The following is an 8,315-nucleotide window of genomic DNA, read 5'->3' on the forward strand; positions in this document are numbered from 1 at the left end:
ATATATTATATAAGAATCTCGTCAATGCATAAATGTTGCTCCAAGCATTAAGGTTGTAAATGATATGTTTAATTTTTCCTGGGTTTGCATTAAGGTAGAGGGAAAGAGATGTGTAGAACATTCTAAAATATTTTACACTTAAAGTATTGTTAGACTAATGAAATTATTTTTTCTTAAACAAAAATTATAAGATATAATTCACTAAGAATAAGTAGATTGGTTTGATTAAATTTGAACATATATTTTGGCTTCACCCTTTTATGATGAAAAGTTGTAAAAATGAGGCTTATTTTTTTATAGGGCTCTAAGAATATGGAAATCTAGTGAGATTCCATCCATTTCTTTGTACATAAGATAAGACCTTTGTAATTAATCATGTTAATATAAACAAAAAGCCAAAGGAAAATACTTATCAAGACCACCAAATATTTTATTCTTAGTGAGGACATTTATTACTTATTTTTTCCCTTAGTCTGTGCATTATGTTTGTAAATGATACATTTCATTGTTCTTGAGTTTACACTTAAAGTATTATTAGAATAATGTGAATGTTTCTAGATAAGAAAATGAAAGAGTGTGACACATAAACATGCAAAAATTGGGCACATGAGAATGAACATAATGAGGTTAATGTTGTTTGGATTGTAAGTTTAATGTTCTTTTATCTTTGTTGATGCATTATCTAGGAAATGTACATATATGATTGATACCTTTCCTAAGAAATGTACATATATAATTGATGCCTTCGTTAAGAAATGTACATATATGGTAGATGTTGATGCCTTTACTAAGAAATGCATAGATACGTTATTCTTAACTCTTGTAGAATTTAAAACAAAAGAAACCTTGATTAAGATAAATCTCCATAATATATGTACATACATGGTTAATAGGATTTTAAATTAGAAGCAAATATGATCCATCACTAATATGAAGAAATTTTTCATAATGAGATTTCATATTTTGAAATTCAATTGAAATATTGTCGCAAAAGGCACCAAAATTTTGATAAAGGCATGCAAAAAGGAGGTGTTTAATCAATGTTATCATACCATGCCATAATTATTAGATAGTGTTGCATGACTAATAATAACTAATATACTCTATGTGAAGGAAGAGAATATAAAATAAATTTATGTCGATATGCAATAATAATAATTTATGGAGGTGTACATACCCTATCCCACTTTGAATTTGAAGCCATCACCTCATAGGACAACCACTATGACCCCAAAACTTCTTGGGGTGCTATGGAAAATGGATTTTTCCATATATCCTTTTTTTACATATATCCTTTTTTATATATCATAGGTTTGTTCCCCAAGTTGCCTCTATTCCACACATAATACAAATCAAGCCTTATTGCAGTTTTAGGTTATTTACCTAGGAAATTCCAGATCTATTAGCTATGGAATGTAATAGCTAACGTGCAACATAGTTACTTATATAAAGAGTGACTAGAAGAACTACATTTTCAACATTACAAAGATTTGGAGCATAGTTGTTATATAATACAATTATCATGCTAATTATATTTACTAGTTCAATATGTATCTATGTTTTATGTTCAAAATAACATAGTATCATACCAAAAACAATATTTTGATATGATTTGAAAAAATGCTATATATATGCTTTACTCATTCAAGTTAAACATGATGTGCTTTCCCCATCCATCCATGTGGGGGAATAAGGGTAGGAAGAGTGGAACCCTCCTATCAAAATTGTGCTCACCCACTAAAATGGTATGCAAGTTTAAGAAGCAGTGAAGCATTAGTAGACACAAATGCTTAGATGGACTACATAGAGACATAGGGAAACCTCATGACACTTGAAGATGTGGACAATGAACGTATAGGTCATAGTGTGTATAATAATGAAAAATGATGTTTAATAGGTATATCACTGATATGTAATGAATATGTAGCTGACCATGATGTTGAAAAAAAGGTAACTTGGAGTAGCAATGATGTTGTTTGGTCATTTGTCCCACCCATTATGCCTTTTGTTGTTGGATATCTTGGTGTACAGTTACCTCAAAATATATGATATTTTCATAAACTAGGGAATTTATTTTAGCATTTGTTCCTCCCTCTATGGGGTGGGTGCAGAAATTAGTGACATTTTAATAATTCTAAGATTTTGCACTACCGTTTTCCATTTCTTCTAGTCATTTTCATATATGTTTAGTTATGTTATATTATCTATGTAATTACACTTCAATGAATTGAGAAAGAGTTGATCATATGATGAATTTTGCAATTACCAAATTGATTCCATAGTAAGAATTTCTTTAATAAGTGGGTTAATAGTCTATGGTGGGCAACTCTAGTGGGTGATTAAAGTAAATCACTAGTTTCTTCCTTATCACTGTACTATCCACTATAAAAAAAACCACATTGGAAATAAATAATATATTTATACAACCCATTTCTCTCTCTCATTATCCTTCCTTTGGTTAAGCAAGTAATTCCTACTTATGTAAAGTGAGGAATTATTCCTAAAGTCCACTTTTATTACCATTTTCTATGCTTTTCTTTAACTAGGAATGAAAGAGACATATACAAGATACAATGGATGAGATGACACAACCACTGATAAAAAGGAAAACATATACATATAATTATTTATTTTGATGAGAATATGCATATATGAGGTGTAGATTTTGAGGTATCATTACATGAGATAGCTAGCATGTGTGTAATGGAGATAGTCTATCATTATAATTTATTGGAAGGTAGGCATTACATAACTAACATATTAGATATAAGTGTTAGTGGTAGGGATAGCAAGATATTTCTTTACATTGCATTATAGATAGTGTATAGGGATTTGACTTCATATATTTCCAATGATAATGGGGTGTACACAATGATTATAGTTTCAACATGTGATGGTTTGAGGGGAATGCTTCTTGTTCCATTCAATGCATTGGGGCAAGTGATGAGTTTGGGTTTAGAAAGTTAGGAATATTTCTAATATATGTATATTAATAGACTTGGAAAGGTAAATAACAAGAAAAATGCATTGAGACTTGCTATATAGTGTATGTGGTTTATAGGTGACATCGGGAACCAATGTATGAGGTTTTTCTTGCACAAATCAGATATACAAAAAATATGCATTCGAATAGTAGCCTAAGAAATTACGGAGTCATTAAAAACATTTCCTTGGGTAGTGGGGAATAAAAAAATAAGAGCTTGATATCGTTGAAACTCTATTGGCTGTCTTTGAGTCTTAAATGATTATTAATAAGAAAATGCAGAATGAGAAAATATGAAAATGATGAATATAACATTCCCAACTCAATCAAAATGATTATGGGGATGGAGGATATCTCTTTAAGCATATATATTGAATAAAGTCACTATTGATTTTAGGCCTTTCAAAAATGTTATTACCATATATGTAATTATTCTTTAGAAAATAAAAACAACATTTAAGTTAATTGTTACACATGTAGAAAGATGAGATAGAAAAGGTGTGGTAGAACATTGTTATGAAATCCTTGCTAGTGAACAAAAACCCCAGGAGAATAAGAGAAAAGAACCAAAGTCAATTCTAACAAATCCAATGCAAGTATTGACTTATATCATTATGGATAAGGGGAATACACATGAAAACTCATCAAATAAGAATTTCATGCAAATTATAAGACATCATTGTAAATAAACATGAAAGGACTATAATGTTCTTGAATCAAACACAAGCTAACTATTTTAATTCTAGCACAAAACTAATCAATTAAGGTTTACAATGGAACTAATAGCATTTTATTTGAGTAGAAAACACTCAAGCTATGTAGCCATTAAAAACTTAGCCTCTAACATCACTTTCTAGGGAATTTGTATGACTCTACGCATGACATGGGCCATAGTGGGGAGGGATTCTCCCTCCTACAATATTTTAGTCACCGGTGACAATAAATTGAACCACTAGAATGCAATTCCTAAATTTTAAAAAAACCATTCTCATAATTCATCTCAAATGGAGAATTAAGTAACTCACCATTAGGTCAAGTGAAATCGCAGCCCCAACGATGAACTCTATGTAGATGCTTGTCAAAAGTAGTTTTTTGTGTGAAGTTTGAGGTTTAATTGAGCAAGATAGGAGAATAAATTCAATATATAAAGGATCATGCCTTGATTGTTAAACATCTAGGGATGTGGCCCTCAGAGAAAGCATTAACATATTGGATTTAACAGAAGTGGAAGCCAAAAGGATAAATGAAGCTTGAATTAGGAGCCAAATTTGTTTTTTGCACTATCATCTTTTCTAATTTGGAAAATAAAATATGAATATTTGAAAACATCCCATACCTTTATAACTCAACTAGTCTATCTCTAAGATTCTAAACATATTTCTTTAGTCTAAGAAAAGAAGATTTCAAGGCAACCCTAGTCTGAATTTGAATGCATTCCTTACTAATGGAGTTATGGGAAGAAGAGAAATTGGAAGGAATTGGAAATTCATTGGGATATTTTCTAGAAACCTTAGAAGCCATAAAGTTAGCATCACACATATTCTATGCAAGAATTTGTGTGTATATGAACATATTTTAACTGTTTCCAAAATTTATTAACATCTATTACCACGACGTGGTATGGAAAATGACCTTAGACTATGAGCACATCCCATGTAGATGCAGGATATGCCATGAATATTTACATTTATTCAAGGATTTCCCCTAATTGCAAAAATTTCCCTAGCAACTTAGCAGGAGAATAAGGATCCCAAGTTTTTGAAGATCCCCTATCCTACAAGTGAAATTAGAGAGCTCCTCCACCTCCACTTTCTATAAAATCCCCAAAACTAGCAACAACTTTAAATCATTAGCAAATCCAAAAACTTTGTCTAGATAAGAGCCAAAGTAAACTTCTCACATAGAAAGCTCATATCACCTTAAGCAGAGGAAATAGGCATCAATAATTGCCTCAAACAATATGGTTGAAAACCCAAGAAAAATGAGGATTTCATCAAAGATCTTCATGCAATAAGTAATCATGACAGAAACAAAGGTGGAGTAGGAAATTGTAGAAGTAGAGTACATGGATCTAGATCCACCTGAATTTCCAAGAATGTTAGCAGCCTAGAAAGGAAAATATCCCCATTCATTCTAGCTCTAATCTAGGTGTCGATACACACTCTTTCAAAAGTACCCCAAAGATGCATAATGAAGACAAGAAAAGGGATTTCAAAAGAAATTAATTTTTTTTAGAAGAATTGGGAGAAATTCTAGTAAAATTAAGGCTAATAAATATGATAACAGAGGCTTATCCCTTCAATAACCATAACTCTAATGAAGATCATATCCTAGAATAACAGGGGCCTAAATTATAAAGGTAAGAAAATACTTCTCATAAATAGATGTAGGAAGGATCAACCAACCTTCATGATGATTCAAGAAACAAAAAGTACCACCAAGAAGATATAATCAATAACCACCAAACATTAGAATATGTTAATCTACAATAATAGATGCATAAGGAAACGTAGGGGGATTGGAAATTCTATGGAACCCTAAATAAATATTAGTATTGTACATGTTTTCTTCTTTTAGAATGTTAATCATGCAATTCCAACCTATATGCTCGAATCAAGTCTACTTTTATCCAATATTTATGGACCTAATTCTGGAGAGATAAAACAAGTTTTCAGAAATCTATTTATAACCTTCAACCACTCATAAGGAATATACCTTGTATCTTGGGAGGAGATTTTAATTTGATCAAATCACTATAAAAAAAGGGAGGAATTCAACATCTAGAAGGAGAGGAAAAACTATTAGAGGAGGTGATGGAAAACTTACATCTTCTAGATTGGGACATCATCTATGGAGTCTTCACCTAGAATGATATAAGGGGAGGATACCAATAGATGGTGTCTATCCTAGATAAATTTTTAATCTCATAAATCTTGATGGAAAAGGATATTTATGTGTAACCATTAATTATCCTATGTGGAGGTTTTGATCATTGGATGATTAACCTAAATCTATACATCAAAGAAAGCCCCAAAAACACACCATTCAGGCTTAGTGCTTCTATATTTTACATTCAAATTTCAAACAAAAAATTAAAGAATGGTGGATTGAAGTTGATAACATTGAAGGATATCCAATGTATAGATTCTAGAAAAATATGAAACATGTTAAAGCCCAGGTCAAAAAATGGAACAAGGAAAAATTTGGAAACATATTCCAAGTTAAAAAAGAGTTAGAGGAAATAATTAGCCAAGTTCAATAGGAAGTAATCAGGGAAGGACAATTGGAGGAATTGATCAAGGAGGAAGCTAGCTTATTATCCTAACTAGAATAGTGAAGGAAATAGGAAGAGGTTTTGTTGAGGTATAAATAGTGTATCAGATGGTTAAAGGAGGGGAAAATGAATAGATCCTTCTTCCATAACTCTATTATACAACATAGGAACTACAATAGAATAACAACATTCAAAGACCTGGTATGAAACAAACTTAAGGACAAGAAGGAAATGGAATCTGATGTGGTGTGTTATTATGGAACTCTTTTGACAGATACAAAACCAAATAGAGAAGAAGCTATAAATATAATGACTCGTCACATCCTAGATTGGTATCTGAAGAGAATAATGGTGCATTGATGTGAAACATATCCATAGAGGAGGTGGAAACAACTATTAAGACAATGCCTAAAATCAAGGGGCTAGGACTAGGCAGTTTTGCAAATGATTTCTTCCAGGCCTCTTGGCCAATAGTTGGAGAGGATATTTTGGAAACTATATAAAAGTATAGGAGAAATGTGTCAATATTATCGTTCCTCATAAATTCCATAAGAAGCAGAGAGCGGTTGACCCAAGTGGACTTAGTACCATTTCCCTATGTAATGTGATATAAAACATAATCATACAGGTAAAATAGAATCGATTAAATACTATTCTCCCTCAATTAGTCTCATCGAAGAAAAAATGATATGTTTAAGGATGGAATATTCTAGATGGGGTCCTAGTTTCATATGAAGTCATACATTACTTAAAAATTGCAAAAGGACAAGAATGCTCATTATACTAGACCTGCCCAAAGCTTTTAATAAAATAAGTCAATCCTTCCTCTTCCAAGTTCTCTTAGTGTTTATCTTTTCCAGAGATTGGATTAAATGGATAAAAAAATTAATATCTTCATCATTATATTAAGTGCTACTAAATGGATCCACTACAAGCACTTTCTCCCCATCAAGAGGAATACATTAATGGGATCCTTTGTCTCCCTTGCTTTTTATCCTTGTAGTGGAAGGAATAGATTAAAAAAAATTAGGAAGATCTACCCATCTCACATTAACAATTTGTTGATGATACCATATGTGTACATCTCCATTGTTAAATAATCAAAAGCTCTGCACAAATTATTGGAGGAATTCATGAACACATCAAATATGGGAATCAACAAAGCTAAATCTTAGGCATTTTATTTTAATACTCCCCTTAAAATGTAGTTAAATGTATCATAATTGTTAGGATATAAGGTAGTAAGCTTCCCTCTAAATATTTAACTAGCCCCCTTGTGGATGATTCCTTCATGAGAGTGTAATATTGGTTGTAGAATGGTCGTACACTTATAAAAATGTTTGAGTGTGCATGCATGTCTTCAACATGCACACAAATATTTCCCTGTTCTAGTGTTAGTATTGTTGTTTGTTGGGGTGGGGTTCAGATAGAACTTATTTTGGTGTGAGGTGTCGCTCAACAAACCCACGCACCACCGACCCTTTCACCATCACCCACAGAGTGGATGAAATCTCACCCTAGGTGCCTTGGAGGATTGTTGGAACCAGGTTTCCATAATCTGATAAGATTGTTGTTTATTTGTGACAATAGTTACTTAACTCACTATGTGAGGGTCATTCCATCTAACAAATAGAAGTAAACTAGCCATATTGAGCTCCTATGCTGCATAAGTCTTCATAAGCAGAAAAATCAGAAAATATACAAGAAATAAGGTAAAAGTAAGGTCTTCAAGAAAACCCTCTACTCAAAGGAAGACAACACATCTTCTAATGAAGAAGAAAAAGTGAAAGTGACACAAGAAGGATTTTATTGATTGCAAAGGAAAATCGAAAGAAATATCCTAAAGAAGCTAAAGAAGAAGGTGAAGTAGACCTTGAAACAGAACTTATCAACGCTTTAGGGATCTAAAAGAACAAAGGAATAATGTTAATATATTGGAGGATGAGTTGAATGAACTAGAGGAACATAATAAAAGTCTCAACAATAAGGCTAAAGAATCAAAGAATATCATCACCAACCTAAAATTCCAATTAGAAGAGGTCATAAATATTGAAGAAA

Source organism: Pinus tabuliformis, chromosome 6 (genome assembly GCF_031772625.1).
Source record: "Pinus tabuliformis cultivar Carrire ecotype Pingquan chromosome 6, CPIR1, whole genome shotgun sequence".
Classification (NCBI taxonomy): Eukaryota; Viridiplantae; Streptophyta; class Pinopsida; order Pinales; family Pinaceae; genus Pinus; species Pinus tabuliformis.